Genomic DNA, 18,802 nt, shown 5'->3' with positions numbered 1-18,802 from the left:
TATCACATTCCGTAAAGAGAAATGTTATAGTAGAAACATGACAGGATTAAGAAAATGCTCCCTATTACAAGTCCAGACATGAGGTGTAAGCCTAAAGTCTGTACTTATACATACATATATATATACACACACAAGTTAGAGAGCCGGGAAAGGGCAGTCGCTATAGAGACTAGCTACGGGCTGAAAGACGGAGGGGAGTTCGAGTCCCTGTAGGGGACAGATTTTTATCGTCTCCAAGTCGCCCAGACTGGTTCTGGGGACCACGCAGCCTCTTATCCAATGGGTATTGGGGGCTCTTTCCCCGATATACAAACGACTGGAGCGTAAAGCTGATCACTTGCCAAATAACGACGAGATCAAGAATACATGAATCTATACATCCACTCCTCCATACGTCTTCATGGCGTAGTGCATAATTAGTTAAGCACAGGGACAACAGAGAGAGAGAGAGAGAGAGAAAGTGCATTGATTTTAGATGGTGACAATTTTCTGGAAATTTAGATGCACAAACGTCCCAGTACGTAGTTTTCAACTCCCTTGCTCTCCAATTCTCTCAGTTCCAAACACTGCTCCCAGCATCCTCTTCCCAGATAGCCTCTTCATCTATAATCTTTCATCAATAAGCGACTTTGTGTAATATCCTCAAATTTCACCAATAGACCCATAACGGTTATGCATAGGACCCTCACGTTAATGTAACAGTTTCGTTCAAAACCTCCTGAAGTTTGGCTACAAATCGGATTCAAGCGCTAACAACTCAGTCGGCCGTTCAACTCTAAGGCATCTGTGCAGTTCACCTGGTGTTAAGAAGACAGAAACTGAGATACGTTTTGAAACTAATTTCCGTTCTATATTCCAAAGCTTTAATTAAACCTATGAGGGGAATATAATCATAAAACTAAGCACGACCTGCTAAACATGTGAACCTAATAAGAATTTTCGCACGCACAAAACAAAAAGAACCTTCAAAGGACCTCCGAAACACCATAAGAATTATTTATAACTTATCTAGATTCCAAGATAATTCAAACTGAAATGCCTGCTCTTGACTCTTATTAATATAAAAGGAAAAATAATCTTAATACGCATAAGTATACATAAGTATCGACAGAGATACCGTACTGTGTTACATATACCAACTGATTTAACATCAGAATAAAACACCGTTTCCTTATCATCATTAAATGACTAACTTTGCGACAGAAATGAGACATGTTTTCTCAGCGATAGGAACCGAAACATTATATACTATAAGCCTTCAACTGTTAAGAGACAGAACATTGCAACTGACCGGTTAACATTCCTGCGTAGTATTTAGTGGGTACCGCATTCAAGCATCGGCCTAGAAGTGGCTTCACTCACATCCACTACACTCACCCAGTCTCTTCCTTGCACGTCGTTTGCAATTCATCATTCACAACACCACACTTTTAGACACTAATGTAGCAGAAAAAGTGTCATTAAAATTCCAAGAGTCATTCCTACCTCACACGTTATAAAATATAACTGGGTATTCATCACAATAAATGTGACGATTTCTTACCAAACCATCTGTTTATGTCTATCACAGTAACTCTCAATACGGCTTGCCGTGAGCAGAAATAAACACTAATGGCTTAAAACACCGTGACCTTGAAAACTACATTAATCAGTCCAAACACCACAGATATACATTTTTTTGCTATGACAGGAGATTGAGCAATGCAGCAACTCATTTATTATACTTCAGCTGAATGATTAGAGACCCATATAAAGTGCTGTAATTATATGGCGCTGAATTCGGGAATACTGAATATTCATACCATACAGTGTTCATTTTCTTGCCTAAAACATCTACGCAGAGATGAAATTACAAAGCTCGTGCAAAGGCGTAAGATATATTGAACCAATTAACTAGAAATATTTTATCATCTTTTTTTTTCCTTGGCACTACAGCCCCAGTGGGCCTAGGCCTACCTCCATGAACTTCTCCGTTCACTTCGGTTTTTCTAGATCTTACACATTCGGTAGGACTCCTTGGGCGGGTGATCAGCTCGTCGCAAACCCTCTACCTGTACACAAACACAGAAAAATGCACACACACAAACTAAACATCCATGCCCTGAGTGGGATTCGAACCCATGATCCCGGTTTCCAAGCGAGCGAGTACATGCCTTAGACCGCTCGGCTACCGTGACCGGCAGAGACGTTTTATATCTAGTTACTATTTACTCCTACACTCATTACATTACAGTATTCTCTCTTTTCAATTTGGAACGAAATCCACGAAGCTCGTTCCGGTCAGTGGATTGGTCAATTCGCCTGTTTCGTCTCCGAACTTACTTTAAGGAATTTAGATTTAAGATGGAGTGAAGGTTCAACACTGAAGGACAAATAGAATATTATCAGATTCTTAAAAATCGCTTCACCACATAAAAACTAGATCACAGTAAGATCTATGTGCTTTATTTGAGAATTCATCGTTTTCACATATGCATATTCAAGGGGAACAAAACGGTACAAGTCTGGTGGTTTAATGCCTGTACAGTTAATTTGCTCTTTCAGGTAACATACTTTATGTATCTCTACTCCGTCTTTCTGTTACCTGCTTCAAGAAACATGAGGAGAAACAAGTGATAAAAATGAACAAATGTCTGGAAAATCTTACGTACTCGAAATTGGAAAACCTACACAATGACTCAAAGATAATAAGCCGATTTCAGATACTTTTCTTTTCAAGAATCTTTGTCTCGTTACTTTTCAGACGCACTGTGAATGTTTTAACTTGTCAGCCTTCAGTTTATTTCAAGATTCTACAAGTAAAGGAGCTCGGAAGGCATTGTAGCCACTTGAATTAACTTTATAATTTCTAAATCTGTATTATAATATCTCTCCCCTTTCAAGGGGGGTCGTAACAACGCCTGTCAGTGCAGTGACGGGGCAGAGGGGTAATTTCGGTGATGAGGTTATCTTAAATTAAGATTAATACAGCTCTCGGCGAGAGAACAAAACATCAACGGGAGAGCCCAGGAGGGACCAGAGAATGAAAGAGGAGGAAGTGTAATAAGCATCTCACTTGCAGCAGCAGAATCAGTCAAAAGCCACGTCTTGTCTGTGTTATCTTTCCAGTATCTGAACGAAGCTACATCGGTCCATTCAACGACACTCTGTCAACTTCATAGATTCTATACGCTTACAGTATACTGGCACACTGATGCGAATCAAAAAAAGGTAAAGCTGTCCCTGTAATAGGCCGTGGAGGCGCATAGGGCTGAGACGTCGAGGCTCCCACATTTTCTAGACAACGAGCCCACAGATGGCAGTGAGGATGATAGCCTCCTGCGCCGGCCGCCCTTTATCCCAACGAAGATCCCTGGTACTTCTTTCTGTTAGAGGCTAAGTCCACCCTAGGGACATGGTGCGGCTGGGATGATTAGGTCAACTGAAAAAGCCAATAAGCTCAACAGGAACTGAACCCGCGACCTTCCGGCTTGTGGCATACTGATAGGAATTAATAACCTAAAATGTGCCGGTTACTTCTGTTAGTGAAATTAACTGGTTTCTCGCCAGAAGACCGATGTTCGAATTGCCAGAAAGTTCAAGAATTACTTTCCTCGCCGCTACATCGTGACCAATTGCGCGAGTCTTCCTGTCTCCGTCCAAAACGTATCTGCGAGATCTCAACTCCGATCTCCATTTGTGGTTCATTTTACGGTAATATCTGTCTCAGGTTGTATAACGTCCAATGGTCGGATGAATTGTGAATAATGAATTCGAAAGCATGTGGAGGGAAGTGGATGCAGTCTAATTTGAGGTACTCTCACGGAATTTGCCTGAAGGGAATGAGGAAAATTGTGAAAAACCTCAGTCAGGACGACCGGTCTCCGCACAGTGATTTTAACCCGAGGCATCCCACATAAAAAGCTCTTTGTAACACGGAAAAACCGGTAGAAATTTCCAGCTGCCCACCCGCTTTCATTTAATAATTTGTATAAGTGTGTTCAGAGCTTTAACTCCACTATCGTTAAGAGCTTTCGTGTCGCGGTGTTTCGAACGTTATCCTTTATATTAATCTTACAATATCATGTGTGATCTCTTGTTCCATCGTAGAGAAGTTAACTGAACAAGATAAAGCAAACAATCGTGTTTATTTCTTCCTTAAACTTGAAACTGGTATTCCTCGAAACTTAAGTAGCTTCAAGCATAATAAAAACGGGTTTGTACCAGATATAATCGTAAGAAAGAACTGTGTTTAACTAAGAGTACCACACCGCGCAGTGAAGTTAATCTCATCGAGTCGATCAGTTTTGAAAGGAAACCACCAGGACGTCAGAATCAAATTCCATCTTCAAGGAAAACAGAAATAAATTATTCTTGAATAAGCACCTGTGTCACTAACTGGAGAAAATCAAAGTGTAGAGCAGTGTTTTTAAACTTCACGGCACAATAAGATGCAGTTCAGTGCCTCACAAAGCACGAACTAATATATTGTGACGTGTATACCCATTGCTAAGCAACGGCAAGGTAAACAAATTCCCGTGCAAGCCAACGCGCACAACAATAGGACATTCATTGCTAGGCAACGGATAAGTAAACACGCCTCCCTAACAATATAGCCCGTTTTCTGCGTGGTTCGTGCAAAGGAAGTGTTCAGCAGAACAGAACAGGAGTCGGGAGTGAAGAGTCGAGTTTCGAGACGCCAGCCTGCAAGGATATGAACTTGGGAGCAGAGAAATTGAATTGACTCGAGTCTTCAGAACTGGCAGCTGCACAACAATAGCAAGAAAGGAATTATAGTGAGACTGCTAAAGACCCGTTTCCAGGATACGACTAGTGAAGACTGAGAACCCTACTGCGTGTGCGACGGTGAACTGTAAATTGTGCAGATCAACGATGGCGCTCTATTATCCGTAGTCCCGAGTCAGATTCTGAAGATGTAAACAAGTTCCTCCGAAACGTCTTATGCCTACTGTCATACTGGCATTCTGAAATATCCAGAAGTTTCTTAAATGCATATCGACAGTCATGAAGATCTCAACTCTTAGGCCTACACATATAAGCCCACCACTATTTAGATTATCAAAATAATACCATAATAACTGTCTGACGGAAGTGAAGGGTCAATCAATTTGTAACATTTCCTTCTGCCCATGCAATGCATTTGAAATGCAGTATGCAAAAGGAGTTTAAATGGGAGGGACACAAAATGACTCGTAGGAACAGGGATAAAGGTAAAAAAGGGACGAAAGAATGAACAAATGTATACACACAGAATCTAAACCAAACCAGCGCGTCTTTAGAATGGGTTGGCTTCCGTTTCCGTCTGAAGAAGTCTTCCACTTGTCTGTCATCTGGTGCTTCTGGCACAGAGGAGCAGAGAAGCTAACAAAAAGAGTGTGAAACAGAACAAAAAGAAACCAGAAAAAAATTAGTCTTAAAAGACTCCACAAGAACCGGATGCACGTTTAGAAGGCGAACACAAAGAAGGTGAGATGGAGGGGGGTGCTTGGGGGTACACGAGCCTACCTCCTGCACTCCTCACCGGTCAATTTCGCCACTTAGCGTGTTTATGTACTTCACACACTGCATCACACTGAACGCTGTTTTTTACAACCTTCTAATATGTTATGTTAAGACAGACCGCGAGGTACATTCACTGCTGATATGTTGTCGTTGTTGTTATTGTTATCATTAGCATCACAGCCGATTACAGTGGCCGCTCGGTCTAAGGCATGAACCGTCTTTGCCAGCTCGAACACTGGGAACGTAGGTTCGAATCCCACGCGAGACATGAATGTCTGTGTGCGTTTAATCTGTGTTTGTGTTGATCCGTGTGTAGGTAGCGGTCTTGCGATGGGCTGATCTCCCGTCCAAGGAGTCCTATCGACTATGTATAGATTAAGAAACTGAAAAAGCTAGCAAGGTCCATACAGATAGATAGATAGATAGATAGACAGACAGATAGATAGATATTTTAAATATCAACCAATTCAATATTCAGTTCATATTGTTAACATTATTCATTTGAAACAGAAGAAGAAGCTCCTCTACAGCAACCATTCTTGTTTCCAACTCGAACGAATGAACAACAGAACATCAGTTGGGCGCATTCATTCACCCCGTGACACAATCCCGTCCGTTACAAGCTGTAGCAGCTGGGCCATGCCCCTTCCGGCATGTTGTTTCTCAAGGAGGTGCTCTGGAAATCGTCTCTTGTCCTAGGTGATGGCAGCTTCAACGTCTGCTGGGCAGCCATATTGCTTTTCCCACCAGGGAGCAGTTTTAACTCTTTCTTTTTTTTTCCTCTCCTGAGCTGTTGAGTTAGGGTGGAAGACGGAATGCTCTGTGATTAACACAGCTATTCGTTCTTGTCTGCAGTAAGGTGATGATATCTGTGCGCCACGTGGGATCTGATATATTTAAACCAAACAATGGATTCCATGAAGGAGAAAAATGGCAGGATCAGTAGATCGATTGTTGACACATTTAATTATAGCAAACCTTCGCTAATCAGGTCACAGTTAATCCGGATCGAAGTATGAAACACAAAAATTCTGTTCACAGTTGAATACATATTTTAAAAGACATAGGATTTAGGATCAAGAGGGATTAGAGCAAAAGGACTTTCAGACTGTGTTGAGGGCAGCTGGAAAGACTGTAAACACTCAAGAAAATATCCAAGATTGGCTTCAGCTAAATGAAGGAGACCCTGGATTTCAGCTTCTGACAGAGTAAGAAATTGCTGCAATGCTATTTTCTTATTTATTTTCATGAGCACTATCTATATTATTACATTTTCCAGTTATCTGTTTTCTAAATTTTTTGTCTTTCAGGACTACCTTTTGCTTTCTTAATGCGGATTATCGGCTAACCTGGACAGCCTCTCCTCCATTAACCTGGTTTACTGAGGCTATACTGTAAATATTTTCTAAACAACATACGTTGAATAGCAACGAATGAGGATTGTTAATGATTAAAATGGCTATGATGTGGAAATTGCCGTGTTCTACTTTAAAGTACCGTATATACACGCATGTATAGGCCGCACATTTTTTGCAGATAATTCAAGAGGAAAACTGGGGTGCGGCTTATATTCGAAATATTCGAAATCACACTTCATTTAAAAAAATTATATTCATAATTAGTAATACAGGGTGTTCTACTCCTGAAATAATATTTCAAGAAAATTATTTTTTCTATAATTTCTCTGAAAATTGGGTTGCCGCCTATACATGCGTAAATACGGTATTATTCCCAACATCTGATTTGAGGAAATGAAGAAGCTAATGAAGGACTTCTGTCAGAAAATAAGAAAGAACAAACGCCGACATTTCTCGAAGAAGCAACAAAGCTGATCACTCAACCGCAATATTTCAGGAGGTTAATGCAGATTCTAGGAGAGCTCGCCTGCTGCTTCATGCTAGGGCAATAGAACCAAGACTGCGATGGCTAGGGGCAAGATCTCAGGTGAGAGAAATAAGATATTCATCCAAAAATCACTGGACCTTACAGGCTAATTTGTTTGGTATTCGAGATGATGACTTTATGTAAACTACTACGGGCTTTTCAACAGCAGAAATACGAAGGTATTTTTAAATACATACATCGGCACTGAAAAAGTTAATTTCATGGCGAACTCAATTTTGTTATTTACGCCACAGTGATGGACGGACGAAGAAACTCAATACTTGGAAAGATGAGAAGAAATGAATGCAGTTTTTATCAAGATGTTAACATTGACTTTAACAAGTCTTATTTGCGCAGTGAAGATGTTTTTATAGCAACATTAGTTATCAAGAGGTCAAAGTAGCCTAAAAACTAGAAACGATGATCACAGTTAAATATAAACACTCTCACTTAACCCTTCGCTTTAACCCAGCAATTAACTGGACAAGATGCAAGCGTCTTGTTATTCAGAGCGACTTATCAATATGCACGACACAGCAGCAGGAGGTTCGCACCAGACTTGTCTCTTGTTTCAGCACAGTGGCATTTGTAAGGTCAGGTTATTCAAAAAATAAACAATAAAAAATCGCAGTGTATTAAATTTGCTTTAGAACAAAATTCTCGCTTTTCTTGGCCGGTTAATAGGTTTAACATAGATTCAAACGCACTTTTATTACAATATTAAAATACCATATCAGAATGAAACTAGAGCAGAAATATGTAGGGCCTTGAAATATTTCCCAAATACATTTATATATTCACATGTCAGCGCCATATAAATTGCCCATTTCATATTCCATTACTTCAGCACTCTGTCTGTCTTAAATTAACATCGATTTCGAAGCTCTACTTTCCATAATTTTCCAGTTTTCCTTTTTTACAAAGACTGAACCATTTTCCCCTTCTGGAATATATTTTATTTTCTTCCTTTAGATCATCTATCAAGCACATAGAAACATTACCTCGGTTAAAAGCGCAGCTTCATATACACTGATCAATAGTACTACTAGAAAGTTAAGGGTGAAATAAAGTCTAAAGTAACTGGTAAATATGCATTTCCCAAATTCCATCCTCTTTTTAATATTATTATGAATGTCATATTTATCTGCTTATTTATTTAAAATTCAGTTTATTCTAGATGAAGAATGAACTATGAGATACCTCTTTCTTCAAGGATAATCCTCACAATATTTACTGAACTCAGACACAATTGCGGAAAAGAATAGACGTATTTTTTTCAACATAACTGGGCCGTTTTTGCCAGAAGATGGAATTAAAGGACATGCGGTTTGAAAAGAAACGCATCTTCATTTTTTGGATTTGAAAACAAGCTCGCATTACCTTCCGGTAAGACTAAGAGGTCTCAGCAGGTTATCTGTGTATTTGATTTTACCGGACCGAAACTATGGAACAAGTAGGGACACGGAGTACACACCTTGTACCACGGATTCAAGGGTAAATTCAGTGCAAGTCTTGGTCCAACTTTACAAAATACTGTTAAATGCTTCTCTAGCCAGCACACTAACTCCGCACAACAGAATAACAGCTTCTGATGAGGATGAACATAAGGTCTTAATTGCTAAGTTGCAGAGTTAGAAGATGTGAACATTTGTGTTTATCGCTAATGGAAACATAGTTAAAATTTACAAAAAGGCGCTTAGATACAACTCTTTACGATGTTTGGAACTAGAAATAGCTTCAAGTAACGACGTCTTTATGTTTGCAGCTTCTCCCATTCAAATAACAAGAAAAGTTATAAAAACAAAGAGTCTAAAATATTTCAGAATGATAATGGAGTGTCGGTAATTTGGAGGTTCCGATGCAAAGCAAAAACGTAAAATGTGTAGGTCAGAGGTCCACACTTTCTTGCTCTAGAACCATATACATCATCTAAATTATTTTGATTCAGTTTTATGTTTACAATTGCCCTTGTTATGACGCGGCGCTTATACACAACAGAAACTTTATTCGCCTGCCTCACCTTCATTAAAATAACATCCTAAAATGACTCTTCTCAGCTATCCAGGACAAAAGTTATCTTTTACTGGAGGTCTATTAAAGAAATGTCCTTCTTTAACTTGCAAAACTTTAATAGCCATCCTTGTATTTAATTATCACAACATGAAGACGTATGGGGAAGTGAAAACATGAATATTTCATAGGCAAAGGCAAATGAAAAAAGAATGTAAACCTTGTGACATAATACCAGAACACGAAGGTGCATATGGGGTGCGGGGACAGAAGTTCTACTCATTCTTAGCTTAGGAACTAAGTGAGGGTAAGCGGTCAGCATCACTGCTCGGTTGCTTAGCTCTAAAACTGGAGTTGAGGCTGCGCGGGTCCCAGAGTCGGTTTGCACCTAATGGTGAGGAAAAGGCACCAGTCCCTAACCGGAAAATATAACTGCTGATTTCCTTAACTTACTTACTTACTTACTCATGGAGCTGAGCCCTTCTGGAGAAGCCGGAAATTCTGCAGGTACTCAAGAATTTCCCAGCATTTTATGGAACCTGAAGGTTCATTACAGTGTTCACAAGAGCCTTCCATTGGTCCTTATTCTGAGCCAGATCAATCCAATCCATACCATCCGATCCTATCTCTCTTAAGATCCATTTTAATATTGTCCACCCATCTACGGATTTCTTTAACTGTTCGCCTTAAATTTATAGCGGTTATGTATTGTCGAATGGGAAATGATATGGTTTTGAACAGGATTTGGCTAACTTTATGGCCAGATTCTAGAATTTAGATAACATAACTGAGAAAAACCACGAATACCGTAGCCGGCACATATGATTTCTGAAACTCGATTAAAATCCTGGACCTGTCGGATATGAAATATTATTGCTAACATCTGCACGTCGAAGCTTGACTACAGTATTTATATAATAATAAAGCATTCTATTATTTTCAGAATTAAGACACATACGCACACACACTAAACCACGGAACCATACGTCTCCATATTCTTACGGGACAAGGAAGGTTCATTCTGACAGGCCATCATGTACAGGTATTAAATACCGACTGGACCTACAAGTAGCCAACTGCGCTGTGCCTATTTAAAGGTTAAGTGGCCAGGCGGTATCTCACATCAGCTGTCAAAGGCAATATTCATATATGAAACGGAAGGAAATCATTATTATAGCACCCAGAGATGTGGGGAAATGAAAGCTAGGACGATGAACAACACAGATTTATGAACGCATTCGATAATGAAGAAAAGGGATTACGTTGTGAAGACCTCTAAGTACATGTAAATGAACTTTTGCAGCTGTAGCTTTTAGATTCGTCATTTAGCATATTTTATATTAATAGGAATGCGTCGTGTATTTTAGTTAAACCGGAAAAAAATTGTAAACATTTGTTATAAGTCCTACAGGATTCTGAGGATGGTGTATAACACTTACAGTTACTGGGTTTTTGGTCCTGCTCTGTCTAACGGTCTGAAAAGGTACATGCTTTCCACTCTTTCACCTAAGGACGGAAACAGTTACAGTTTCCGAAACGTTGTGTTCTTTAGAAGACCGGAAGAAGGAAGAAGCCCCAAAACCCAGCAATCCCGAACGGAAGATAGTAGTACTCAGTATTTGTAGTATAGATGTGAAGCACTATTAGGACAAGCAGTTTTATTTTTCTTTTCCAGAAATGAGACAAATTTTCTTTGAATTCAGAAAATGGCGATGGATACTAATATTTTCATTCTCGTATTAATGAAGAATTTCAGTGAGGAAGTTAAAAATAAGCTGTCACAAACAATTTATTAAAGATCTTAAAATTCGTAACAAATCCATGAAAACGTTAAGTTCATATGCATGCACGACAATGAAGATATAAAAATACACAAATAAAGGTACTAATTTAACACATACGTCACGATCAGTGACCCTAAATACTCAGTGAATACATCAGTGAATTATATAAGTGAAATAAATTTTCTGGGTTCGGTAACATTGCATCATAAATTTCTGGCTTGTGATTCGCTCACGATGAATACAGGAAGAAATACTTTTACCCAGAAGCAAGCAGCTGTGTTAAACGGAAACATATCTAAAACGTGACAATTTTCAGATCACATTGTGCTCGGATGTCCTGTATGTTGGCCGCTTTCCGAGAACTTTCCAAATCAAAAGGAGCAGTGGGTTACTATCCTCACGCTCACAGGCCTTCCTTCAAGGGGCAAACGTCAGATGTGACGAGTAAAGGAGTAACAGGGACAGCGTTGTGTTAGAACCTGATGTGCTAACGCTTTTTGTGTTGCTATGTCGCCCATCCTCTCAAAGTCATCAATCATCTTTCTGTTGGTGAAGAAGGCGTTTCCTTGCTGTTTTATATATATGTAGGCGTATTCCCGATTTCATGTTTCAAAATACCTTATCGCAACACGATATAAATAGTATGTTAATTACAAAAACACTGTAATATTAATACATTAACCTGAACAATGTTGATCGTAATCTAGACCTAGATGAGCGATCAGCCGTACTGGTCAACAGGGCTAACACTTACTCGGGGCAGAATACCATCTGCATGACAATGTGGACTGGTGTGGGGCGACACACTTTGCCGTCTAGGTTCAGACAAACGATGCACAGACTTTCTCATAGCCGCAGAGAGTCTTCATAGCACATCGCCAAGTAAGATATCGCGTTTCACATCCATACAGGAAAAGAATATCAGTATTACTGCTTAACGTGCTTCGAACTTCAATGCCTTGGAGAACAGACTACCAAAACCTAAATTAGGACCAATTTATATTTTAGGCCATGCCATAACTTGGAAAATAATCGCCGCCTCCTCTCTTCAGTAGCCGGGGTATGGGATTTGTGGTGGACACAATGACACTGGAGTAGGCTTCTCTCCGAACACTTCCCGTTTCCATTACTACCATTTCATCATCAATACATATGTTATCAGGAAAGTTTAGGCAGCAGTACTAAGGGGCTCTGTCTCACCTCTTCCTAGAACTAACAAAAAAAAATCAAATTTGGTAGCGGTAGTTCCTTCACACCATATGTTATGTATAAGCCGCGAAGACTGTTTATTTATTATCAGATAAATTTACGGTCCAACAGCTGAGACATAAAGCAGACAGTAAAACCATTTCCTGTGCAATACTACGAAAAATGATTAGGTACCTTGTTATATCTTCCTGTGATTTCCGGTCAGTGATTCCCGCTGGAACCTTTCCGCTGAGTCTAAGCCACGTGACCAGGTAGACATGCTGAGGAGACGACGACTGGCTTCATTAGCTGAGACCACGACACCACAGACGCAGAGCAACACCGGCCTCTGTTGAGCTCGGAGCGAGACTAAGCACAGCGCAGCTGCACAGCCTCCAGCGCAGCGTTCGCTCGACCACGTGGTCTCACGGAGGAGAAAGCGAGGCGTTGCGTTCCTCGACGCATCTATCGGCAGGGCGCGTCTCAGTGCAAACACTTTCTCAACATGGTCATAGGACATAACGTTACGAAGTCGCGTCTTTGTATGGTCACGTGTCTGAGTGACTAAGAAAGGGGTCTGGATTGTTGAATCGATTTGTTGGATATTCCCAGCAAGTCGTCACTACAATCAGTTGTAACACTCTCAGTCTTATTGTAATTATAACACGTCGTAACTACGAACAATGATAACACTCTAAAGGTTGCTGTAACTCATTCATCTGTAATCTGTCAAGACGACAGGTCCACATTCTCTTCCAAAACAGTTCCTCCACTTGATGCGAACTAGAGCTTTCTCTCAAATGAAAATATACTCTTCTGTCCCCAAAGTCATCCAGCATCTTCTTACGTCTTCTTCTTCCTCGTCTTCTGGTCACTTCTATCCGCCCCTCTATCTTTCCTTCAATAACTTATTTTAGAAGGTAGTTACCGCGTAAGATATGACCAATCCAATTAGCCTTCCGTTTTCTTATTTCGTGTAGGATATTCCTCTGCTCACTGACTCTAAATAACACTTCTTCATTTCTCACATAATCGGTCCACCTGATCTTCTCCATCCTTCTCCAACACCACATTTCGAAGCTTTCCAGGCGTTTCTGATCTACTGCCCTAAGTGTCCAAGTTTCAGCTGTAACTACACCACATAAAATAAAGTCTTCAGCGTCTGTCTGCTGAGTTCTCCTCAAACGCAAGCTGTTCTCTCTGCAGCTCGGTACTGCTCTGTGTGTGTTCTGATCTGTTCTGACCTCCCCTCATAGATTCGGGAGAACTGCTTAGACGTCAACCTGTTTTGCCGTTGTTACTGTGTTTTCGTAACTTCATTGTATCGGATAAAGATTCTGCTTAGCGAATCTTTGTTACAGAGTTCCACGCTCGGTGTTATGCGTTGGAATTGCTGCGCGATTAACAAACCGTTACATAGGAATGACCGCATTTTCTGATTCCACTACTGTGGCTTTCAGGCGTCACGTTAAAGTATGTACTTCGTTCTACATAATGTATTTTCTTATTCTTTCTCCTCTTTCGTATGCCATTTCTCGCTTCCCTTCCTCCTTTTTTCCTTATGCCCTGTAAGTTGGCCCAAGCTGTAACGCTTGGGAGGATTCCGCTTTGAATCTCGGCATCTGAAAGGCGACTCCGACAGATATCAGATTAGAAAATTCTCAGGAAGCCTTTCAAGTCTGCGCCAGCAGGATTTGTCTGCATTCTAGCTAGAGCTATCAGTACAACTGTCGCTGAGACATCAAGCATTGGGTACAGCAAAAATACCTTCCTCTGGCTTTCTGCTAATCAGAAGACGCGAATAAAGTTAATATAATTACTGATTCTTTGGATATGATGCATCGTACTGTTTTTAATTTAAAAACGTTTCGGAGACTGGACTCAGTCTCCGTTCCCAGGCAAAAACCTACTCAGTTGGACCCAATCGATAGAGCTAGTCCGTGTCTCGTTCTTATTCACATATCTGTGTCATTGTTGTACCTTGTTCTATCAGACCGCACACTGGCTGCAACTGTCAGTACGACTGCCACGAGGAGCCAACAAGAGTAGCTTCCCATGGGTGTTCGCCAGTCAGAAGGTACCAATAACGTTCCTTAGTTATTTCTGGTATTTTGAAGCCTGAATTTCGTGTAAATGATATTTCAGACGTCAACTCATACCGCAAAGAGATCAGTGCGTCCCCATTAAAAATAGTAGCTGTTTAGCGGCGCATATGAGATTAACCTCATTTACTATGAGAATAACACGAAACACGTAAGTACACTCTTTGGGAAAAGTGTAGAGGTTCTGAAAATTAAAGCAGGTACTGTATATATTAAACATCGCATTTCTTGCGGCGGACACAAATACGTTCTCAAAAACAGGTCACACATCTTCCTCCCACGCACTGTTTCAGCTTACTTACTTACTTACTCATGGAGTTGAGCCCTTCTTGAGGAGCCGCCAATTCTGCAGCTACTCAAGAATTCCCCAGCATATATGGAACGCGAAGATTCATGACCGTGTTCACAAGAGCCCGACACTGGTCCCTATCTTGAGCTAGATCAATCCAATCCATACCATCGCGTTCTATCTCTCTAAGATCTATTGTAATATTGTCCAGCCACCTACGCCTTTGTGTTCCCAGTGGTCTCTTACCTTCTGGCTTTCCCACCAATATCCTATATGCATCTTTCTTCCCCACCATTCGTGCTACATTCCCTGCCCATCTCATTCTCCTTGACTCGATAATTCTATTTATACTTGAAGAAGCGTACATGTTATGAAGCTCCTCAGCTACATATCTGAAGTAACTGTTCATGCTCTGACCATCATCAGTGTAGATTTAGAGACACTCTACGCCTCAACAAGACGTTTAGCTCAGAGCCAGAACTTGGTGCTGAAATGCAGTTAGAATGTAATACACTTACTGTATGTTGCTTCCAGCACTTTGCGAAGAACGGCATGTTGCACTGTCTGGCGTCACGAGCGACAGTGAAGTGACAGTGAACCGGTACGAATTAAGGAGAAATGTGACAGTTCATCTGACCACGTAGCGGCTCGTTTGTATTAGGAAGTTACTGGCCCTCGAACCCCGGCTGACACACCAACTATCCTAACTGGGTACTTCGGTACTTTTATCAGACTTCCCCTACAGAATGAAGCAAGAGCAGGCAATCAATACTTCGACTTCACTTATATGAATTCAACATACATCAACGTGAGAACTATATTCGTGAATCTACTTTTGTCTTGCAAGATTGCAAGGAAGTATTCAGAGACACCGGAACGGATATTTCTGGACCGAAGTTCGAGTCAGACTAGGCTAGATGTCTGTAGACAATCAGTCTTGATCAGGCTCGATTACATGTTGCGGGGAATTTATTAGAAAGTTGCTAGCATTTCAGTTGGTCACAAAATTCCTTGCATTTATTTAACCTTAAATATTTACATTTGCTATAGTGTGCTAGTAAATCCTCGCCTGGCCATTTCAATAACATCCAGCCCACGCACATAACATTCCTGTGGATATATTTTAATGTTATTTTCTTTATTGCTAGTGGGGTGGGACTAAGTCCCTTTTACTGCGGCTACTTCTGGCTTATTATACCAGCCCCAGATGATAGGTGAGGGTGATTGTCCACCACAAATCGAACTTGACCTATTTTAATGTTAGCGGGTATTACTTAAGCGAACTGCATAGTACATTTAGGATGAAAAAAAATGATCACCAGGCTAGTGAGATATATAAAACGGCAGAAAACGTCTGAAAAAGAAAGTGTACGCCGTTGAAGTACAGCTTTATACAGCCAGTCAAAACAGCCTGAAGTTTCTTATAACACGTCTGCAAATTAATTGCATCTCAAAGAAACGCTCTGAAAATTCCTGGAGTCATACAGCCGAAAGCAACAGCTCCAAAGATAATGAAAATGATCCCACAAAAGAGATTTCCCATAATGCCCCCGATTGGATTTATTCTGTTATGCGAAGCATATAAATAGTTTAACAGTAATCAATCAAACCACGAAAGAGGGGACCAGAATTGGGGGAGATTTTGGAAAGGGACAATTTGCAACGCACGAATTGCATGTAATGGCAATGGATTTCTATTGCACTCTGCGGTTTGGAGAGAAAAGAACAGTGTGCTGTGGAGAACTGTGGGGGAGGGGGCCGTAGAATAGGTTGAGGCTCACTTAAAAAAAATGGCGTCGAGGAGATGGAAGAAACGAACACAGATGGAAAGTTGTGTAGTTGAGGGGGGGGGGGCTTGCTCGGAAATGGACGCAGCGAACAACTTGAAATTCTGGAGACAGACACTCGAGTCAAATTGGTTTACGACATCCCCTCTGCAGCACCCACCACATTTCTATCGAATGGACGCAGAATAATAATACATAACTTCTGTATTGATCTCCGGGGAAGGCAGCTTGCGGTCCTCGCTAACAAAACACAGAAACACAAATGTCATTAGAAACATATCAGGTCGAAGGAATAACCAGAAGGGATAGAAAAGATCTGATTGTAAAATGAGATCAAGGCTGGCAAAGGGCACTGCATATCAAGAACAGTCGTGTTTGAGTACAAGCATCCATTAGGTACACTTTTTAACATTTTCCATGTTAAGACTGGCATATCTCGTTGCGAAACGCCGTACACCTGAGGCCTGCCGCTCCCTTCTAGGAGGATGATGGATATGGAACACTGTGTGAGGACGGCCGGAAGAGAAACCCTGAAGTAGTCGTAGTTCCCAGTAACAGATATTAAGTTCATACGAATTCTACACCAAGTTCCGTGACACTGAAACGGGGTCTCCACGACGAGAAGACAATATCTACTAAGATGAGCAAGTTCAGTTCGTGCATTGCTAACTTTAAATTGCAGAACTGAAATTGTTCCTCTCTGAAACTGTCATTACTTTGATGCATATCTGGTTCACTGCGCTCCCTAAATCTTAACTTTATTAACGTTATGAAACGCCATGCATTTCTGACAACACGCCAGCTAACAGGGTCTGTCGCACGCTCTCGGAGCGGTGGTGGCCACGGTACAGTCTTCAGTAACGGGCACCATCAACAATCTGAAATGAAGTTCCATGGGATAGAACCCGGGCCTCAACAGTAGGAAGACTGTGTAGTTCTAACTTCTGGGATATAACGCCGTGTAGGCCGCTGAAAGTCAACCGACGTTTCGGAGGAACATGCCGCCTCCATCTTAAGGATGGAAAAATACGACAGGCAGGAAACCGGAGTAAGACAGGTAGCAACACCGAAGAGGGAGGCAACATATTCATAAGAAACAAGGTTGACTTCATAACCACCGCTGCGAGAACCTCAGATGCTGGAAAGTGTATATTAACATGGGCAATGTCAGGGTCTGACTCGTAAAGTATTAACTTTAAATTGCAAAACAAAAAGAAGTTTCTGATTTCCTTGCCTGGAACTGATGTAGCGTCGTCTTCTAAGTTTAAAGTTACGGAAGTTGAACCTGAATCCGGAACCGAAATCCGATGCACTGAAACTCGTCATGCCACCAGACCGGAGGACAAAGAGCAAGCCGATAGCCTATCAGACAGGAAACGGAGCTGTAGCCACCAAACATCTGCTCAATACCGAGAAATAGCTTTTTCAGAACTTGCCTATGGAAATACACTTCAACCGTTTTCAATATTTGGCGACACCAAAGGAAATAAAAAATGCACACGGAAGGCCAATTTGTACTCCGATATTTTACAAATGTGGTCGGCTACAAGCTGACAGGTCAGGATTAGATTCCCGACTGGAATCAGATCAGGGACCCATCCAACTTTCTATCCAATGGGTATCGGGGGCTCTTTCCTGGGGAATAAGGTAGGAGAAGCTTGGAACTGACCACTCATTTCCGTTTAGACACAAAATGGTGGTCATGCGTAATGTCAGCCTTCGCCATTTGCTTTCCTTCTAGTACCTAATTATTTCGTTTTCTGGCGGACAGGATATCAAGAATCCTGCTCTGTAGGACCTCTTCGTACGGCTGATCTCAGGGCAAGGGAGTTCCTTGACCAAGGAGCATAGCAGATCAGGAACTTTTCACAAGAACATTATCACATTTTCCCTAAATAATGTACTATACAAAAAAGACATCACGAAATACAGTCCTCGTGTATAACTTTTACTTTAAAATGAGCTTGACATTATAAATACTTCAAGTTATATAAGACTTTTCTGTCTGCGGTAAATCAACATCAATGCCGACGAGGTATGCAAAGTAACAAGAACCGCGTAAGGAACACAAATGTGTCCCACGGAAGTAAACTTTCGACTCTTGCTTAACCATTCTGCAGAGTGCAACGCACTGCCCCCCGAACACACTGACGACAGGACCACTCCGCTGCCTGCCAAATACCCGAAATAGCTACGAAGGAGGAAATAAGCTTAGCTAAATGCGGCAAAGCCTTTGAACTGAAACACGTTAATTAA

The 18,802-nt window shown here is 41.1% G+C and overlaps 1 protein-coding gene across 5 annotated transcripts in view; it reads right to left on the bottom strand.

The window, feature by feature from the left end:
• The window catches only part of LOC111870818 (prickle planar cell polarity protein 3), a 685,665-nt gene that overhangs the window by 324,841 nt on the left and 342,022 nt on the right, over positions 1-18,802 (bottom strand). The window contains exons 1-2 of one of the 5 annotated variants that reach the window (XM_023863384.2): positions 12,564-12,720; positions 12,381-12,392 (exon numbers count right to left, since the gene is read on the bottom strand). The exons of 3 other annotated variants lie outside the window; for them this stretch is intronic. The gene's annotated coding sequence lies outside the window, so the exon portion shown is untranslated. Of the gene's footprint in view, positions 1-12,380; positions 12,393-12,563; positions 12,721-18,802 lie in introns of those variants that run through there. One more of the 5 variants, XM_023863383.2, reaches the window with a different exon arrangement.

Source organism: Cryptotermes secundus, unplaced genomic scaffold, assembly GCF_002891405.2.
Source record: "Cryptotermes secundus unplaced genomic scaffold, Csec_1.0 scaffold499, whole genome shotgun sequence".
NCBI classification, from domain to species: Eukaryota; Metazoa; Arthropoda; class Insecta; order Blattodea; family Kalotermitidae; genus Cryptotermes; species Cryptotermes secundus.
Note: the sequence above shows the minus strand (reverse complement) of the source record. Positions and strands in the feature narration are given on the sequence as shown.